Genomic DNA, 22460 nt, shown 5'->3' on the forward strand with positions numbered 1-22460 from the left:
TTCCTTTCTCCCTCAGTTTGCATAGCTTCCCATTAAGTGCCTCTAGCAATGCAAACCTTAAAAAAAGCTCACATCTAGATATGCATCATGTCAAGTATACAATTCCTTCCTCAATTCACCAGTTAAAGCACATCTCCCATATTACTGAGTTTGATATCCTCAAAGAATTCTTGACGAAGCATATTGTTAATTGCAAGGTAATTGTAGTTTTAATTGTATTCAGGTGGTGGTCATTAGCCAGGGCCTCACTTATGCTCCTATTTATAAAGGAGCAAGTTGAAAGTGTGGTTGTTAGATTTGGAGAGATGATTGCAAGGTGTGTTGCCTTTCAGGTGTGATGTTAAAGTGGGATGCCTGCCCTTGCAAATGGATGTGAACAATCTCATGCACAACGTTGAAGAGATTTTAATGTGTACCTTTACAAATAAAAGCTTATAATTGTGTAAAGACTAGACTTCATTTGAAGTTTCACCTTTGCACAATATCTGTGCTACACTCTAGACAGCCAGGAGATGAATAATATTGGAGACTAGATTTTGTTTACACAATTCTCTTCGTCAATCATTTTAACCATTTGCCTAAAAGGATACTTTTTCCCCAATCACTGCTGTTCTAGTCTAGACAACTTGCATCTCATCCTCATCAAGATGCTCTGAAAAGCCAAATGAGAATTACCATGTAATTTAAGGAGATTGTTTTTAATTAAAGGCATTTTACTGCTCTGTGGGATTTATGAATGGGCTCCTTGTTTCCCTTCTCATTAGTGCCCTAATACATTTTCACTCACCTGCTGGATTCTGATTGAATCGGTGAAGCATGATATAAATTTGTAACGGGGTCTAACATCAAGAAAGGAAGTTTAAGGTTTCTTAAGGACTGAGACAAAAGTCTTAACTACTGGTGACTTTCCAGGTCACACAAAATTTCTGTAGGTTTTTAACTCTGTCACTGCTGTGATGATACTAGCTCTTTAAACCTTTAAAACTAATGTTTGGCTATTGTGTGGCCCATCAGATCTATTCAAGTTCTTAAAGCCTGCTTTAAACCTACATTTGTAGGATTAACTTAAACCATCTAAGCCTAGGATCTATTCCTAATCCTCAAACTCTGTTAACTTATAGAGCATGCTTTAAAGCTTTCACATAAGAACATAAGAAACGGCAGTAGGAGTAGGCCATTCAAACTTCAAAGCCTGGATCTATCATCATGGTTGATCTACCTCAAATGCACCTTTCCATCCCATCCCATGTCCCTTCATTCCCTCAGAGTCCAAAAATCTGTTGTCTCCATGTTGAATATGCTCAACCACACAGTATTTCTGCCCCCCTCCAAAGAGTGTCACAACCCTTTGGGTGAAGAAGCCTCTCTCCATCTCAATGATAAAGAGCTGATCACAATCTGAGACTGAGAAATTGTACCACTCCCAATTTCTGATACCCCAACCAAGGGGAAACACCATCACAGTGACTTTTCTTTCAAGTGCCTTAAGCATGTTATATATTTCAACTAGATCACCTTTCATTCTTCTAAACTCCAGGGACTAATAGAGCTGGTCACACAATCTTGTGCCTGTCCTGAGGAGTATTTAAACAAGGACTAAGATTTATGTCTTCTCCTAAATTTCCTCAAGTTCGATTAGTAGCCAGACAGAGAGTTGGTTCGTGATCGGTTTCCTAGACACTGGATTTTTACAGAGAATTCCAGCAGACTCCTGCTGTAACTTAGAGTTGAAACCTGGAGGTAGATTCTAGAATGGGCCACAGGCAAATGGGAAGGATTGCCAGCTGGCGCTCTGAGAGCTTTCAGCCAATGTCTGAAGAAATCTGTGCAGCCTCATCATTGGCCAATAGTACCTAAGTGGGGAGGAGCCATTCCTGTTCCTGCTTCCCCAACTTAGGTTTGAATGGCTATTTTATTGGAGGCTATTTTTGCCAGGAAATGAGGAAATTTAGGAACCAGAAGGAAAGACCATTCAGTCATACATGCTTCCGTCTGTTCGTCCATTGAATTAGATCATGATCTGATCTGTACCTTAATTCCACTGACCCACTTCTTTTCTATAACTCTTGTTGCAGTCTATCAACCTCAGTTTTAGAATTACCAATTTTACCCCAGCCTCTGCAGTTTTTTTGAAGAGAGAGGGAAGTTTCTGATTTCCAACCCACTTTGTATGAAAAAGTGCTTCCTGACATTACAGTCTGACACAGTCGAGCGGTAATTTTAAGGGTCTGCATGCATCCACCCCAAGGCCTTTTTCTGAGCTAACCACACCCCCTTACCCGAAGAAATAGGTTACCTACCCCATCAAATGCTTTAATCATCTTGAATGTTTCAATTAGATTGTCCCTTAATCTTCCATATTCAGGATAATTTGACTCTAGACTACACAACTTGCCCTCCAGAAAAGGTGGCTTGGGGAATGGGTTGGTATTGGGGAAGTGTTTTCCACGCAGAATTAGACCAATAACACTCCATAACTCAGTAGTCCTCATCTTAGTTTGGCTTGTAGGCACTAGGCTCTGGTGACGGTAGAATTGTATGTGAAAACTCAGGGTTAATACGAAGAGGGCTGATAAAGGCATCCTCACGCTGATCCACGTTTCTCACTGTGTAATGTTTATTATGCACAAACCTTCTTCATCATGTTACAGCCTTGGAAAGATAAAACAATTGAACAGTCTGGGACAAGATAATATAAACAAGGTCCCCTTGTATTCCTTACAATGATATCTTTATAAATTGTCCTTTCTTATATCAAAGTATGGACAGTTTCCTTCTGGACCTGCAAAATCAAACACTTGCGCTACTGAACTTGTAACCTTCACATCCATACATTTTTCTCAAACTATTTGTCACCAAAGTGATGTTTTCTGTGATTTCTGCATCATATATTCTTATGTAACTGTAGATTTCTTTGTGGGAAAGGCATTTTAGAAATAACTTAAATAATGGTTATAATTGAGTTAATTTCACAATGGACATTTTGCAGCCTGTAATTAGCTAGAATATAACTTGAGCCCTTGGCACCTCATCAAATTATTGGTCCTCTGAAGGACAATGGGTGTTTTTATTTGTAAATTTCAAAAACACCTCACAGACATAAGCAAAGGGTTTAGATTGCTGGCCAGCATCAAAGAATTCAAGCTTACAGATGAGTGCATTATGTCCTAAATGGTTGAGCTATCAAAGGATGTATTCTCTGTGAGAGGTTCAAAAGGGTAAAGCAGACAATGCAATGTCAAATTACCCATTAAAATGGGATGCATCTTCTGCCACCCTGGCTTTGAACTTGATTGATCATTTGGTAATAATTCAGAAACTTGTAAATGTGAAAGAAGACAGAAATACATCTTTCACAACCTCAGGCCACCCCAACATGTTTTACAGCCAATACAATACTTTTTCAAGTGTAGTTACTGTTATAAACACAGCTGTAAATTTGTGCACAGCAAGTTCCCAAGAACTACAATGCAATAACAAACCTATATTCTGATTTTTAGTGATGTCAGTTGAGAGATAAATGTTAGCCAACAATCTGTGATAACTCCTCTGCCTAACTTCAAGATAATGTTATTGGATCTTTGCTTAAATCTGCAAAGATGTCTTGTTGTAACAAACACCACCAGTCAACAACATGGCTGACCTGCAGCAAAGTCTGCAGAATAGTCTATTCCTGGATTCAGAACTGCTCAAGGCCAGTTTATAAAAAGTAGCTCAAAACTGAAGGAGCAAAGATCTTGGATTCCAACCAAAAGATTAGGACTGGAGACCCAGAATTGCCTGTCATTCAAATTCAGTGATCTCAGCATTGACCAGTAGTGCAACAAAGTTGGATGAAATCAATAGTACTTTGTTCAGTTCCACACTTTTCTATGTAGTTTTCAAAAGATTTTCTATCCTGCAAAATGAGTGGTGAAACCTGGCACTGCACCATTGGTAAAGGATTTATTTTACAAAAGCAGTTATTGTTGCCAGCTGGGATAGTAAATTGTGTGTCAATACCCACTCTGGAGACTCTCACCTTCTTCCAACAGGCTGCTGCTATCCAATTGGTACCCCTTTCAATTTGCAACAGGATCCAGAGTTTATGATGGTCTGGGAAAACCAAATGTATCCAACTGCAAGATATTGCTGTAGTAAGCTGGGGAACGAGGGGAGTGCTGGAATTTACATGGAAACAAACGTTCAAGTTTTGTTATTGAAACATTAAAAAACTACTGCAGAAACTGGAAATAACAACAGACAGTGCTGGAGAAACTCAGTAAGTCAAGCAGCATCTGTAGAATGAGTAACCTACCACTCTCCCAACTCTCTCCTTCAGTTCTGGGCTCAAAATGTTAACTTTGTTTCTCTCACCACAGATGCTGTCGGACTTGTTGACATCATCAAAGAAGTGAAGGAATAAATTAGAAAGACAGAGGGTTATTGGAGGAGGGACATGCTTTACCACAAGTGGCTTGATTGATTGATTTATTGTCATGTGTACCAAGTACAGTGAAAAGCTCTGTTTACGAGCAGTACAGGCAGATAATAGTAAGCAAGGATATATAGATCAGAGGTTGTAAAAAACTTAAGCAGAGGCATACAGGTTACATTGCATGGGGCGTGTGCTAGGCTAGATGAACTCTAGCAAGATTAACATTATTTAAAGCTATTGAGACACAAGGGCTGAAATATGATTCAATGCAAACAGGTGGTATCCCATCAAGTGCCTGCTCCCAGTCTGCTATTTACTTCTGCTGACACCAATAAAATCAAAGGTTAGATGTGTACAATGGAGATTTAACATAATTCTTGTTTTCTCTTACACACACACACATACACCCTCCCAATCATAGTCGTATTTCGCTTCCATAATCTTTTAAATGGGAACTATTTGAAGAAGAGAAAGAATATTCAAGTTATGTTGAGAGCTTAGGGGAATGGGATGATAGGTTTTATCAAGTATACCAAACAGTGTGGGCCAACTCACTTTCCACTTTTCTGTAATTTCCATAATTCTCTGAATTGGAGTTGGCAATGAGACATGGAAGGGTAGGTGGTGCGTGTGGGGGTGAGGGGGCAATGGGAGGTAGCAAGAGACATGATTAGGCTCAACATTGGTACCTCAGCAATACAACATCTGAGAATCACTGACAGTAACTTCTGGATTTCTGCACTATTCTGAGCAGACTTCTGGAGTTACTGTCAGTTTCAGCACAGTAATGTGAGCAATGTTGGCAGTTTCACTGTTATTACCATTACAAATTCCAGGCCATTATTTTCATACAACTACTGGCTTTCTAATCTATAAATGGTTTTGCAACAAGTAATTTTGCGGCAGGAATGTGATGACAACTTTAAATTAGACAATACTTTTCATTCCTCTGTAATTCTTTAAACTTACACAGTATTTTTAAGAGGATTTTTATATCAAATTAATTCATCCTAATGTTACTCCATCTGCAGTCTTCTTCATGCAGCCTGCCAGAGAATCAGTGAGAAAGAAATCCCAATTAGCCGCCAATTCCCTCCTTCTTCATCTACATGTGAATTGTATGAATAGAACATCTCAAGAAGGGGTGGCAGTGGTTCAGTGGTTAGCTCTGCTACTTTACAGCTCCAGGGACCCTGGTTCAGTTCCACCCTCAGGTGACTGTCTGTGTGGAATTTGCACATTCTCCCTGTGTCTGCATGGGTATCTGCAGGGTACTCTGGTTTCCTCCCACAGTCCAAAAATGTGCAGGTTACGTGGATTGGCCATGCTAAATTGTCCTATAGTGTCCCGGGATGTGCAGGCTAGGTGGATTGGCCATGGGAAATGCAGGACTATGAGGATATGATGAATCTGGGTGCGATGCTTTTTGGAGGGTCAGTGTGGACTCGATTGGCTGAATGGCCTGCTTCCACATTGTAGGGATTCTACAATGTGTGAAGGTCGGTGGTGTAGTGGTAATGGCACTGAACTAGTAATCCAGAACCGTGGGTTAATATTTCAGGTTTGAATCTGACCATGGTAGATAATGGAAATTTGTACTCAATATAAAAAAAGGCAGCAATTAATAATTTGGTTACAGGTGATTGGGCAGAAAAAAAACATTCAAGAACACTTCTAGATAAAAGGAGGTCCCCTTCCAACTCCATTTTGATTGAGCCCTCTCCCTCTTTCCCTACCTCTCCCACATCTTTGATGGTCTGCATTGCCTTTAACGGACTTTGCATGTAAATTAATCAATTGGAAAACACAGGTGATTTACTGGTGGTGGTTAATAGGTGAATAAATATCATGGGTGGTTTGGTGATGGGAATAAAAAGCCATTCAGTTGTGTGTAAAAGCACTCTTGCATATAAAAAGGGATAAGTTTGGAGTTGAGGGCTCTTATGACACGAATGCAGCGATGTTAACACTGGGCCAGGAGGCCCAATTTCAAGTCTCACCTGCTCCAGAGGTGTGTCATAACATCTTTGAACAGATTGGTTAGAAAATATCGTAAGTGTGGAGCTGCATTTAGAGAGAAGCGGGCACCATGGGGGAGGATGGAATGCCTTATTTCCAACTTTAATTAATTTAGTCCCCTCCTACCTGTCCTTATGTTTGTTATTTGTGCATGCCCTTAGCGGGTAGTGCTTGTTAATTGTCACAGTGCAGAAACATAGAAACATGGAAAATAGGAAGAGTAGGCCATTCAGCCCTTTGAGGCTGCTCCACTATTCAACATGATCATGGCTGATCATCCAACTAGGTCCCTTGCTCCCACTTTTGACCCCATCCCTTTGATCCCATTAGCCCTAAGAATTATACCTAACTCCGCCTTGAAAACATTTAATGTTTTGGCCTCAAACATGGCAGAGAATTCCACATGCTCACCAACCTCTGGGTGAAAACATTTCTCCTCATCTCATTCTGAATGGCCCACACCGTGACCCAATCATTAGGAACATCCTTCCTGTGTTTACCCTGTCTAGTCCTGTTAGAATTATATAGGTTTCTATGATATTCATTCTTCTAAACTCCAGTTAATATAGTCCTAACTGATCCAGTGTCTCTTCAGACATCAGTCCTGCCAACCCAGGAATCAGTCTGGTAAACCTTCACTGCACTCCTTTCATAACTAGTACATCCTTCCTCAGGTAAGGAGACCAAAACTGCATTCAATACAACAGAAGTGATCTCAACAAGCCCCTGCACAACTGCAGCAAGACATTCCCGCTCCTGTACTTAAAATCTCTTGCTATGAAGAACAACATACCATTTGCCTTCTTTACCACCTGCTGCACCCGCATGCTTACCCTCAGTGGCCGGTGCACCTGGACAACCAGATCTCGCTGTACCTTCCCCTTTCCCAATCTATCCCCATTCAGATATTAATCTGCCTTTCTGTTATTGCTACCAAAGTGAATAACCTCATATTTATCCACTTAATACTTCATATGCCATACATTTGTTGACTCACTTAACATGCCCAAATCACACTGAAGCATCTATCCATCATCTTCACAGTTCACCCTCCCATCCAGCTTTGTGTCGTCTGCAAATTTGGAAATATCACAAAATTATAGAATAACTTGCTGGGCCATTTCTGAGGATTGTTAATAGTCAACATGTAGAGTCAGGACAGCAGATTTCTCTCCCTAGAGGGCATTAGTGAACCCAGTGGGGTTTTAACAATAACTGATGGCAGTTTCATTTCTGGGATTAGGTTTCAATTCCAGATTTAATAATTGAATAAAAGTCCCATCAGTTACTGTGGGGAGGTTTGAACATGCATCTCTAGTGTGACCTGAACTTCTGGATGACTGGCCAAGTACATTACCACTGTGTCACCATCCCCATTGTTACATGCCTGTGAAGCTTTCAGATGTCTTCCTATGTTAAAGATTCTTTACAAATGTAAGTTGTTGTTATCATCAGTATCACAGCTGAGACCAATCATAACCTAACCTTAAGTTCAAACACAGCACCTCCTTGCAGAGATAGCCAAGGATATCACAGCTAAGGAACATCGTTTAGACCTTTGATAGCCTGCAACAGTTATTCCCAGCTGGGACAAACCGACCCAGCACAGATCAAACAAATAATCTGGGACCTTCTTCAGATGAATCAATATTAGACAACTTGGTGCAGTCATTACTGGTACAATTTCAGAAAAAAAGAGCAGAGGAATTGTTTGTTCATCCCTAAAAAGAAACACAAAGGTTTTACTTGGTCATTGTAACATTACAATATGTGGGAGCTTGCTGTGTGAAAATTGGCTGCTGTGTTTTGTACATTGTAAGAATGATTACACTTCAATAAGCATTTCATTGGCGTTGGGTCAATCGGAGGTCATAAAAACCACTGCAGAAATAGGAATTTTTAAACTTTGCAGAACTTCTGCTGGATTTTTTTTTAAGTTGATGACTCTTGTCATATTCTGGGGTAGTATGATTAACACCAGATGCCATCTTCGGAGCCAATCAGTTTAGAATGATTTAGTTTGATAGCCTGGGGCCTAGTTGTTGCATTTGAATCTTCCAGGAAAAATGGACGGCAGATGTTGGAAGGAGCTTTTGGGCTCTCAGTAGCTAGCATTGTGGAAATTCTTCCATAGCCTTTGAGAAGAATTAGAATGGTGGGAGTAAGTCAGGGTTGAGGCTCGAGATCTATCCATGTCAAAACATTTAGTGAAACTAATTTGAAACTTTTACGGTTTACATTTTAGTATTAATCAGACAATAGCAAGTTGACAACCATTTTATATTTCTCATGCTCAATAACCAGCCCCCTAGTCAATTGGAAGTCTACAATACAATGAGTGGTTGGGATTTAGAATATATTGACTGCAATGTTTTAGGAAGCATATTCTATTATAACTTGCAAAATTAGGTCATTACTAATAAAGGATAATTTAGCAGGAATGAATGAAATGAATTGGACAATGTTTTCAAAGTGTTGTAATTAGCATGATGGGCCTAAACTAAGGTTTAGTCTATAAAACTTACCAGAGAAAAGACTAACCTAACACTCTGAAGTATTATGATAATTCACTCAATTATTTACTTACAGTCTACTTCCTCCATTTTTGCCTAGTCAATGTGGATTAACCAGCAATATGAATTAATACAATGCATGCAATAATGCACAGTGAGCTGGACTCATAATCTTAAATTGGTTATTAATATAATTTTTAGCACGCTCCATTCAGGATTGTTCAGTAAGTGTTGTCCAATTGTAAAACCACATCTAACATTTGACATTATGTTGTGAGTTTCGCCATCACAGACTGGCCGAATATTGTCAGTGCTTTGCCTATTGGTAACAGTGAAGGGATGTGCCAAGAACTCACTAACCATCAATTCAAAATTATCAGTTGCATTTCACACTGTAGCTCACATTTGCTTGATAGAAGCTATATAAATTCAGTTACAGGGTCCTGCCCTCTGAAAGCAGAAAGAATTTGTCTAGGCATTGTGCCATTTTTGAAACAACTGTTCCCTGAGGTATTCTCCATGGTAATTCATTGACCAATCAGAATCAACCAAATAACACCTTTTTATCAAGTATGTAAATTGTTGTTCTCTTTGAGGTTTGATATTCTTGCAACTGTCCTGATTAATGCAATATGAAAAGCTTCAAAAACATTTTGTTTTTTTTTTTCCGAGCAATACAACTGTAATTAACAATTAAAAACAGAAAAGGGATGAGGGGAGTATCTTCAATGCAACGAGTTGGTGGGATTTGGAATACGTTGACTGCAATGTTTTAGGGAAGCAGATTCAATTATAACTTTCAAAACTAGGCAATTACTTATAAAGGATAATTTAGCATGAATGAATGAAATGAATTGGACAACATATTCAACGTGCAGTAACTTGCACGAAGGGCTAGACAGCCTTCTCCTGTGTTGTACAATTCAATGATTTGGACAGTTAAAATTCAAATTAAGCAAACTTAAATTTCAAGTGGATTATATTCTTATGTCATAGTTGCTCATATAAGCTAGCAGATTTGGCCAGCTGTGTCATTTTGATTGCCGTGGCAACACTATCTTAACAATCCTGACACCCCGCCGTTTCTCTATTTCCATTTCTTCCTTTTAAACTCTTCAATTATTCGCCAGCAACGGGGTCCTGAGGAAATCATAGAATCATAGAATCCCTATGAAATGGATCCCACATTCTAACGACACTACATCAGGTATGAGGAGCCTGCCTTTGCTTACTCTGATCTCTGATATTTTTGTGGTTCACACCAGAGACAAACACAAAATCTATTCTTGTGCTCTCCATACAGTTATAAGGGAGTGCTACATTGTTGGACTTGCTATTTTATAGCTAACATTTTAAACATGAGGCCCCCTTCTCTCAGGTGGACGTAAAAGATCCCATGGCACAATTTCAAAGTCGAGCAGGGGAGCTGTCCCCTGAATCCTGATCAATTTTTATCCCTCAAACAACATCACCAAAAAGCAGATAATTAGGTTTTCATCTCATTACAGTTTGGAGGGGCTTACTGTGTGCAAATTGGCCGCCCTGTGCCCTTCTTTACAGCACAGACTGAGCTTTAAAAATATTTTATGAATGTAAAGCAATTTGGGATCCTCTGAGGCTATGAAAGAAGCTACAGAAATATAAGGTTTTCATTTTTGATGCAAAACGATGCTCATTCAGTTATAACCTACCTTCTTATTACCTAAAAGGCCACACCTACTATGTGAAATCCAATTATGGTAACTCTTTGGGCCTTCTCTAAACAGAGGGTACATGCTTAATGTGTGAAGGTTCCTGGCAGCAAAGAGTAAAAAAACAATGAAGAGTTAAAAAGCCCAAAAGGCTTTTGTCATCCTCCAATTTCCAAACAGGAGGGAGTCAGAAAGGGTTAACACTTCTGGGAACAGGACAATACCACGGCTAAGATTATTGGTTCACAGTGACAGGGAGAAAAACAAAGAGGTTATGGAAAGGTTTAACATAAAACACAGGCAGCACTGTTATCTGCCAGAGGAATGCTGCAAAGTGCCCAGTTACTGTAAAGTTATCCCCCTCCACCCTTTAATGTAACCTGCCTCTCCTCAAAGCTGCTTTTGTCAGGTCACATTTGGATGCGATTAGGACACTAGAGTACCAACACCTGTCATTTAGTTTCAATTTACTAAGCTTTGCTGGTCAGGGGAGACTAAAATCTCAACTGCAAAAGGACATTCTGCAACAGGATCCACATGGCAAAAAAAAAGTTTCAGTGTTATGTCAGTACAGTGGGAAGCATTGATGGGAGAATGCTTTGAAACCGGACTCATTATCCAACAGGATAATCTACAATCTGTTTCTGTTCTTCTTATAAAAGTACCTGTGTTAAAAAAAAGTTGCCTTATTCATTGTTTGTGGCAGTTGTAACCTCTTCTAGCGCAGCCCAATTACACTGGGTTAGTCTTTGTATTCTGGTTACGAATAGAGTGTTACGTGTCCACAAGTTTTGTAACAATTCCAAGTTACAAACAGTTTAAAAAATGGGGATTGGCCTCCCATTTAAAACCGCTTAGCCTCAGTATGCTATTCAAACTTATTTTACCCAAGCTGACTTTATGGTCCCTGACCATAATATTATTGAAATAAATCAATGCAGTCATAGCTTGTTCTGGGACCCTGTAAAGTCTATGGACAAAATTATTAGAGTTAACTACCTTGATTCTTGTTATATTCCAATTTTTGGACAGGAGGCTATGCTAATAGAGTGAAGTCAGGAAGTGTCGGAGGGGGATGTGTGATGAAATGTGTACACCAGCATGGACCAGTTACCACATCTGAATTAGGATCATATGTAGGTCATTCAGCCCCTCAAATGTAACCTACCATTCAACAGGATCAGAGCTGATCTGATTGTAGCCTCAACATCTCACTCCCCACCAACCCCTGATAACCCTGGACTCATTATTAGTCAAGAATCTATGTAGCTCTGCAATCAAAATATTCATTGCCCACTCTCAACTCCCCACCAACACTCTCAATCGCGCTCAGGGAAGTGAGTTTCAGACTCAGAAAAAAAAGCTCCATATCTCTCTTTAAACGTGAGACTCCTTATTTTAAACTGTGTCCCCTTGCTCTCCCACAAGGGGAAAACCCCCTCAGCACAACCCTTTCAAATCTTCTCAGAATCTTGTAAGTTTCGTTAAGGGTCACCTCTCATTCTGTGAAATTCCAATGGATACAGGCTCAGTCTGTCCAATATTTCCTCAAAGAAGAAGATTCATCAGAGAATATTCACCACGGTGTTGTCTGGGCTGGGGCATTTCAATGATGGAAAGAGACTAGATAGTCTGGGGTTGTTTTGCTTAGAGAAGAGAAGGCAAGGTGGGGGTTACAGTTTGGGTTAGTGTTCGGGTTAGGGATTTGGAGGGGATCTGATTGAGGTGTACAGAATTATGAAGGGTACAGAGGGGTATAGATAGGGTGAATAGTCAAGGTTTTTTTTATAGCAAGGTTGGGGTGAGTCCAAAACTAGAGGGCACAGGTTTAAGGTGAGAGGGGAAAGTTCAAAAAGGGGTAACGTTTCCACACAGAGGGTGGTGGGGGTATGGAATGAGTTGCCAGAGGAAGTGGTGGAGGCTGGTACAATTACAACATTCAAAAGGCATCTGGATGGGTATATGAATAGGAATGGTTTAGAGGAATATGGGACAAATGCTGGCCAATGGGTCTAGGTCAAATTGGGTTGTCTGGTTGGTATGGACTAGTTAGGCCAAAGGGTGCTGTATGACTCTATGACAGGCTAAATGGGGATGAACTTTTCCCCTTAGTAGAGGGATCACTAGCTGGAGGGTATAGATTCAAGGTAAAGGGAAGGTTCCACAAAATAGAATATAACAAGACTCAAGGCAGTTAACTCTAGTAATTTGGGCACAGCATTATGCAAACATGAAGACATAGGGATTAGAATGTTCCAGAAATAAACCTAATGAGGCTGCAGATGGGATTGAGCAGAGAGTGGGTTGGAGTGGTGAGTGGGGCAGGGGTGGGGAGTGGGAGTGAGGTGAAACTGTAGGGAGTGGGGAGGGGAAAAGGAGTGCAGAGTGGGAGTCGGGTGGAGAGTGGAGAGGGGAATAGGAATGTGGCAGGATGGGAGCCAGGTGGAGACGTTAGCGGACTGGTGGTGAAATGGCATCAGGAACGCCAATATCAGAAGCAAGACTCCGCTAAGTGAGAGAGCGTTTACTTCAGGGGATGAGGCTTGGGTGTAGAAACCATAGGAATGGCCCTGCATGGGTAAAACATATGGTCGACATGAGATAAGATCCCATGACATATAAAGTTCAGGTAGATGCGACCCTCCTGAACAAGCACGTGGACCATATAAAAGCTGCAAACTCGCAAATGGGCCGAGAGCAAAATGTGCCCATCTCCTCAAAACAGTCGGAAAGGCTGTTGGAACCTGTGGGTTATCCCTCTCAGTCAAGCGTTGATGAGACCTTGGAATCTGAGAATGACATGGTAGATGTTACCACCTCAATGCCTTTGCCGCCTGAAGAAAAGAATGAAATTCTTCAGGATCTGGACCGGCAAGCCATTGTAGTTGCTGTGGTATGTGGGCTTGAGACAGCAAAGGAGTCCAACTGGACCTAAATTGAGTAAGGCAACTCCTAAGCTGGTATCTAGGAGAGTGCACACCCTGGGAAGTCCACCTACATCTGGTTTGGAACAGTTAAATTGCTTAGCAATATCCAAATCAAAACAATCAACATAAATGTTTAGTTAAATAGTCAAGCGATCCTAATGGAGGTTGACACTGGTGCAGCTGTATCAGTGATCACAGAACCAGTCTAATGTTTTAGCGAAGTGCCGACATGACACTAACATAGGAGACACTGGCCACATTACGAGACAATTCCAAAACACAGACCTCCAATGAAGCCATCAGCAAGGACAATATGCTGAAGTTACTAGACCTTTGCCTTACCACTCACTTTGTCTTGAAAGGCCAGGTATATGATCAAATTAATGGAACACCCATGGGTTCACCCATCTTAGGTCTTACAGCAGAAGCAGTTATGCAAAGAATTGAACGCACAGCCCTCCCCCACAACCAGCCTAAACTATGTGGACGATACTTTTGTGATCATTAAATGAGAAAAGTTAGAAGAAACACACCACCATATTAACAGCATATTTACCGGGATCACGTTCACCAGGGAAGAGGAGAACAATCAACTATTAATATCCATAAGGATTTGTACCAATATATGAGACTGCCATTTGGTGTATCGACAGTCTGTGCCATTTTTCAGCAGAAATTGGAGAACATTTTACAAGGTTTACCCCAGGTCACCATTTATCTAGATGATGTGCTAACAACAGGAAAGACCAATAAAGAGCACTTAGAGAACTTGGACATGGTCCTTAGATGTTTCTCCCAGGAGGGTGTACACCTTAGAAGGTAAAACTATGTGTTGTAGCCATACTTGGGCTACAGAGTCAACAAGACAGGTTACACCCGTTAAAAAATAAAACAAGGGTGATCAAAGGTGCCCCAGCTCCCGTATCTGTACTGGAGCTTAGGTCTTTCCTTGGGTTGGTGAATTATTACAGAAAATCCTTGACATTTATCCTGTTCCCTCAGAGGGAGATCTCAGAGAAGTGAGGATGTTAAACACTCCTGTCTTATCTGTCAGCCAGGGCTCCCTGCTTGGATCAGGTTAACAGCCCCAATCAGGGAACTCATTTCTTTCAGATCCACCTCGGTGACCTCATTACAATCGCTACTACAACGCCTCATGCTGACATCAGCATTTTTGGTAGGGATTTTAGGTCTAAGAAGCAGCACATTAACAAGGAACACAGAGAGAGAGAGGCAGGAGACAGGATGAGTTCATTTGAATCTTAAAGAGGGTTAAAATCTAAACAAAGAATGTTAAGAGAGCAGCTTTAAGATTGCTACATGACAGAAACAACTTATGAAGAGGTGCTGAGAATTTCTAAATGAGAGCATGACGATGCTGGTGTTGGTTGCCATAAGCGACATTGAGCTCAAAATGATCCAAAGCCCCTGAACAGATGAATAATTAAACCTTGATTTTGCTGAAAGTCATAAAATTATAAAAAATACACTGTTCCTAAAAGGAGATCAGAACATTTTAGATTTTTTTTTTATTTATTCGCAGGATGTGGGTGTCACTGACTGGGCCAGCATTTATTACCAATCCCTAATTGCTCTTGAGGATGTGATGATGAGTCAGCTTCTTGAACTGCTACAGTCCATGTGGTATGGGACCCACAATGCTGTTAGGGAGGGAGTTCCAGGATTTTAACCCAGCAAAACTGAACGAGCGATGGTATGTTTTCAAGTTAGGACAATAAGGATAGAGTTATCCCGATGGGCAGGGATGCGACAGAACTGCAGATGCCCAGGGTCAGTCAGTGGTGTGAAACATTCCTTACTCATTAACAAATTGGCCATATTCTATTGACATGAGTCAGCTTCAGAATTTTTATATTGTTTCCTCAACTTGTGTTTACCCCATGTCCACACCACAATCAAACAGAAGACTATAACAACCTCCATTCATATAGCATCTTAAATGCAAAATCACAACCAAGTCGCTTCATGGGACTGTCATGAAATAAAGTTTGGAACTGATCCACATGGGGAGATGTTTGTATGGGTGAACTAAAAGCCTGGTTGGAGAGATAGGTTGTAAGAAGTGAAACTGTTAAAGGAGAGATACAGAGATTTAGTGAAGGAATTCCTGAGTTTACGGCCCAAGTCACTAATGGAGTCAGAGCATGAAAACAGGCCCTTCAGCCCAAACTGGTCCATGCTGACCATGGTGCCCACTCAGCTAGTTCCAATTGCCCGCATTTGGTCCCTAACCCTCTAAACCCTTCCCAACCATGTACCTATCCAAATGTTTTTAAATGTTTTTATTGTACCTGCCTGAACCACTTTCTCTGGCAGCCCTTTCCATATACGCACCACTCTCTGCATGAAGAATTTGCCCCTCAGTCCTTCTTAAATCTTTTCTCTCTCACCTTACACCAATGCCTTTGAGTTTTCAATTCCCCATCCCTGGGAAAAAGAGGATATGCATTCATTCTATCTATGCCCCTCATGATTTTACACACCTCAATAAGGTCACCCCTCATTGTCCCACATTCCAAGGAATAAAGTCCTATCCTGGCCAACCTCTCCCTATAACTCAGGCCTACTAGTCCTGGCAACATCCTCATGAATCTTCTTTGCATACTTTCCAGTTTAACTATGTCTTTCCTATAACAGGATGATCAAAACTGTACACAATACTCCAAATGTGGCCTCAAACGACTTATCCAACTGTAACATAATGTCCCAGTTCCTCTACTCAAAGCCTCGACCAATGAAGGCCAGCATGCCAAATGCCTTCTTCACTACCCTGTCTACCTGTGACACCTTGGAAATAGGGAGTGCAAACCAGGATTGGAGGAACTCCGACATCTCAAAGGGTTGTAAGGCTTTGCATGCCTCAGTGTCAGGTTCTGTGAAGTGTTTTGAGAAATTTTGCTACATTAAAGGCACTGTCCTGTATAAATCCAAGTATTGTAGAACATGAATAAATCCAGCCGTAACTAAATTAGAGACTTCCGCTAACAGAACCATTGCTTCATTTCCTGCCTGACTCAACAGATTTAAAATACTTCTATATTTACACCTGTCAACTGTATGACAAGTTATTAAAATGCTGCTGTTTGCCAGGTAGTAACTGAGGCAGCACCACAGAGAGAATGAAGTATGAAATTAGTTCTTAATATACCTGAATAAATTATGCAAATAAAACCAATGATAAAAAAATTTACAGAACTGTTCCCCGTCAAAAGAAGTATAATGATATTTATATAACAAGCACATATTTAAATAAATTATTTAAGTGAGCACATCAAAATATATTCCTCCACAGTTCAAAGCTGGGTTGCAGTGTGTACATCACTGGAGTTTGGGCAGAATACCCAGTTTCCACTCCATTCCTGCTCAGGGTACTGAGGCCGACAGACACTCAGCTGATAACAGGACACAGCAGAGTACAGATGAATCTGTAAGCCCTACTCCAATGATTCCACTGACTATCAGTTCCACGTGCCCTCTGCTATCTTCTCTATGGTTGTCACTCATCAGGAATAAGTTTAAACAATGAGTGTCAGTGAATTATTTTACTCATTAATGGGATGTGGGCATCACTGGCTGGGCCAGCATCCCTAATTGCCCTCTATAGTCTTCATGAACACCTGCAGTTTGACCCAGAGACACTGAAGGAACAGTGATATATTTGCAAGACAGGATGGTGAGTGGCCTGAAGGGGAGCTTGAAGGTGATGTTGTTCCCACTTTTCTGCTGCCCTCGTCTTTCTAGATGGAAGTGGTCATGACTTGGAAGGTGCTGTCTAAAGATCTTAGGCGAATTTCTACAGTGTATCTTGTAGACAGTACACATTTATTATTACGATTACTAGTTTTATTATTTAAATAGTAATTTATTATTACTATTACTAGTATACTACTACTGCTATTACTAGTAAGAGAACGATTCCTGCACAAAAAAGGATATGATACAGCAGGGACATAGCAGGACCAACTACCCTGCATTTTAAGTGATTGTTTCTAATGTTGGCTACTTGTCCAGTGTCTCCCATGGGACGTCTTTTGTTCTCTGTTTCTAGAATTCTGTGGCAGTCTCAGCCTGTGTTTCTTAGTTCTGAGGAAGGGTCACCGGACCCGAAACGTTAACTGTTTTCTCCTCCACAGATGCTGCCAGACCTGCTGAGCTTTTCCAGCAACTTTGTTTTTGTTGTTGTGTTTCTTAGTTGTGGTGTTTTGAGTGAGACTGCAAGTCCTTCAAAACCAGCACGCAGACAATGGGCTGTACGTTTTCATTCTAATCAACCACCCTCCCACTCCCCCAGCTCCTATGATCACCAGCAACACCCCTGTCCCTCTTCAATTACCTGTTGACCAGGAATGAGAGTCCACAGTTTTGAGGAGAGATTGGAAAGATTAGGGATGTTCTCTTCGAAACTGTGGTGACCTGATAAAAGTTTGAAAAATGTTGGGAGTAGTTGGAGAAAAGTTATTCCACAGGGAAAAAGATCTAGAACAGAGATGAGGAGAATTTTTTTTACATGGTGTGTTGTTGAGGTCCAGAATATTCCACCCAAATGATGATTCCATTAATTATTTTAAAGAGAGCTTGAAAATAAAGATCTGGTAACAGACAAAGCACATGTAATAAAAGCAAAATGCTGCCAAAGATGAAAATCTGTAATAAAAAAAAAGGAAGTGCTGGAGAAACTCAGCAGGTCTGGCAGCATCTGTGGTGACAGAGTAGTGTTAGTGTTTCAAGTCCTGATTAACAGGCTGAGTGACCTCCTTCTTTGCAATAAGTTCCTATTGTTCTATTACCAACCTACCATCTATGTATAGTACAATCATCAGGATGAAAATCCCAGGTCATTGTTTCCCGTTCCTCATTCTGAGGAAGCCGGAACCATCTGTAGTAACACTTCTCCCAGAGCAAGTGAGACCAGCTCCATTAGCACCAACTGAGATTCAAAAATGATAACTTTGTGGTTTAGGGAACTCATTATGAGAATGCCAAAAACTAACTGCTGTCCCAGTCCAGCGATGTCTATAGCCCAGTCTAAGCTGGGAAAATTGCCTGTGGGGGTACAGCATAGATGAGAGGTCAAACTTACAAAGTGGCTAGTTTACACACACAGGGCACAATTAAATACCTTCCTCCTATCCACTGGTGAGTTTTGTGGTCAGGGTCAGGTATAAAGGTAACGGGGCAATCTCACCATCTCCAGTGGCTACACTTCAAACAGTATTTCCATGGTTAAACAATGATGAGACACCCCGAGTTTGTTAAAATGGGGTGTAGACATTGCAGACCTTTTTCCTGGTAACAGTGGGATTATCTTGATTGATTTCAATGGTTTAGGTGGGATGGGGAGTGAGGAAACAGCTCAGATTCCTGCTCCTGATCCCCATTCAGGCTATACAGTGTTTTTGGCAGCTGATTGTAAGGACAAGGTTTAGCTTTTGAGGATATTAAAGAAAGACAGGAAGCTCCATGACTCTCTCCAGAAAAAATAACCATTCAGTCCAAAAGCAAATCAAATTGCAATCTGGAAAAAAATAATTCCACAAGAAGTGACTTACAGAGTGACTGGAAAGCTAGGGTTCACCAAGAACTCATTTGGTAATTTCTAAAAGATTTGCTCACAGGATGTGGGCGTTGCTGCCTGGGCCAGCAATTTTTGCCCATCCATATTTGCTCTTGTGAAGGTGATGGTGAACTGCGTTCTTGAACCGCTGCAGTCCATGTGCTGTAGATAGACCTGCAATCCCCTTAGAGAGGGAGTTCCATGATTTAGAGGCAGCAACAGTGAAGGAACATCAATAGATTTCAATTCAGGATGGTGAATGGCTTGGAGGAGTATGTGCAGGGGGTGGTGTTCCCATGTATATGCTGCTCTTGTCCTTCCATATGGAAGTGGCCATGGGTTTGGAAGGTGCTGACTAAAGAGCTTTGGTGAATTTCTGCACTGTCTGGGTCTGAACTGAACCACTAGGGTATCAGATTAGGGTGGGAATTGATGATCAGCTCTCAGTGCAAGCTATAGTAAGATGGTTCTTAATCGCTTAGGTAAGGAAAAACATGGGAACTTAGACTTCATCCCCTCCCACTTATCCTAACACCATGTGGACCTGCAAGGTCTCCACATCATAGGGAATTCTGCAACTGGATGTCAAAGCGTCTGCTCAGTGTTTGACAAATATGTGGACCCTCCAAACAGCTGTGCAGTTTAGAGGGAACATTGAACATAGTGAGTGAACCATTCAGCCCCTCAAGCCTATTCTGCTGTTCACTTTGATGATGGCTGATCCATAAGACCATAATAAGATGTAGGAGCAAAAACAGGCCATTCAGTTCCATCAAGGTTTGTAAAATTATAGACATTTATAAAATCATGAGGGGCATGGATAGGGTGAATAGCCAAGGTCTTTTTCCTAGGGTAGGGGAGTCCAAAACTAGAGAGCATAGGTTTACGGTGAGAGGGGAAAGATTTAAAAAAGGACCTGAGGTGTAACTTTTACACAGAGAGAGTGGTGCATGCATGAGGCTGGTATAATTACAACATTTAAAAGACATCTCAATAGGTACATGAATAGGAAGGGTTTAGAGGAATATGGGCCAGATGCTGGCAAATGGGACTAGGTCAGATTGGGATGACGAGTTGGACCGAAGGGTCTGTTTCTGTGCTGTATGAACCTATGACTCTGTGAGTCTGCTCTGCCATTCAATGAGATCATGGCTGTTCTGATAATCCTCATCCACTTTCCTGCCTTTTCTTCATATTTCCTGATCCCCATTCAGCCTGCCTCAGATACTATTCCTTACATAAGGTGATCTGTATCCTAACTGCATTTACCTATCTTAGCTCCTTATCCTTTAATATCATCAGCTGGAAAAAGTGTATGGATGTCAGATTTTAAATTGTTAATAGTGTTTTTTGTGGTAAAATGTTCCATATTTCTACCTTCCTGTGGGTGAAGAAGGGGACCCAACCTGTTCTGCTGGCTTTGGGATTTTCTTAATCCTTATAAATATTTAGTTCATCATCACTCGAAAACAGCAATTAAACTACACTGTGATGCTTTGCCTAGATGAATAACTTACTGCTTTGGCTTACACAGAAATAAAAAACACTTATATTCCTGTAGTTCCTTTAATAGCCTGATATGCACTTTATAGCTGATGGAGTGTTTTTAAGTGTAGTCACTGTTGCTATGTAGGAAACAGGGTGACAACCAATAGTGATGTGATAAATGACCAGATAATCCACTTCTCAGAAATGTTAAATTGCAGTATAAATATCAACTAGGCAATAGAGACAGTTGCCCTGCTATTCTTCAGAATAGTGTCATGAAGTCCTTTAGCTGACTTGAGAGGGCTGTTAGAATCATGATCATTATCTCATTAAAAGACAGCATCTCAAACAATGCAATGTTCCCTCAATCCACACTGGGGCTATCAGCCCAAACAATCAGTTCAACTCTTCAGAGCAGCACTGAATACACTACCTTTGGGTTTCAGAGGCAGGTTGGCTACACTTGACAGATTGACTGGTGGCAAAGGCAAGATTCAGAAAGGTGTCTGTGCCCATGGCAGTACACGTCAGTATGAGTCAACAACATCGTGAGGAAACAAAATTGGAACCAAAATTATTTTCAATGCACGCACAGGGCCAAAGCCAGTGTTAGCAGTGTTTCAAGGAGCGATATCAATCATCATGACACAAATCAATCAACCACATTGATTCCCAATTGTAGGAAACATTATCAGGAAATTGTGGCCTTGGTACTGCAATTACAAAATCTGCAACCAGGATCAGGAACATTGTACCAATCTACTATTTTAACACAGACATCCACTATTGAGACTTTTTGACATTGTGTGTTGGCCAACTCTTGACCATCAACCAGAAGAATTAAAATAATGCAAAGTTCTGTGGGAGCTGGAGACAGAAACAGAGACAAAGATTGCTAGAGAAACTCAGCAGGTCAGGCAGCATTTGGGGAGAGAAAGCAAGAGTTAGCATTTTGAGTCCAGTGACCCTTCTTCAGAACTTTGTTTCTCTCTTCACAGATACAGCCTGAGTTTCTCCAGTGGTTTCTGTTTTGGTTACAGGAGGAATTCTCTTGTTCTTCTTCAAAATAGTACCATTGGATCTCTCACATCCAACTGACTTGGTTTAATGTCTCTTTCAAGGAACAGCACTTGTGACAGTGCAACACTCCTTCAATACTGTATCTGATTGCCAGCCTAGGAATTGAGGCTTTGTTGGGAGAAGTTGGTTTAGAACCCCATCTTGTGAGCTGGTGCAGAATGGGTATTATCACATCTGCCCTCAGGGTCTCCAGACCAAAGGGAGTCACACCTTAGAATGGCTGAAAACAATATTCCTGGAAGGATTCCAGGAGTCAAAGGGCTCTTTCATGAGGAAATATTCAATAAAATGGGCCAATATATTCCAGAATTCTGAAGGATGCAAGGGGATCTCACTGAAATATATCACATTCTTTGATATTTTACTGGAATAGATGCTGGCTACCTACCTCCTCTGACTGAAGTAGTTAGATCTAGGAGTCTGAGTCTCAGGATAAGGGATCAACCACATAAGGCTGAGATGAGAAGACATTTCTTCACTCAGAGGATTGTGAATCTTTGGAGTTCTCTACCCCAGGCAGCCACGAATGTTTGGGTCCTCAGCACGTCTGGTAGCATCTGTGAACAAAACATCAGAGTTAATGTTTTTGGTCTGGTGACCCTTCCTTAGAACTGATTGCAGTTGGGAAAACATTGGTTTATTGCAGAAAATATGGAGGGGGATGGGGTAGGGAGTAAACAATAGGATAAAGGATAGAGCCCAAAGAGAGAGAAGAGCAATTGGATAGACAAAGGAGTTGATAATGATCTG

The sequence above is a fragment of the Rhincodon typus genome, chromosome 32 (genome assembly GCF_021869965.1).
Source record: "Rhincodon typus isolate 14 chromosome 32, sRhiTyp1.1, whole genome shotgun sequence".
Classification (NCBI taxonomy): domain Eukaryota; kingdom Metazoa; phylum Chordata; class Chondrichthyes; order Orectolobiformes; family Rhincodontidae; genus Rhincodon; species Rhincodon typus.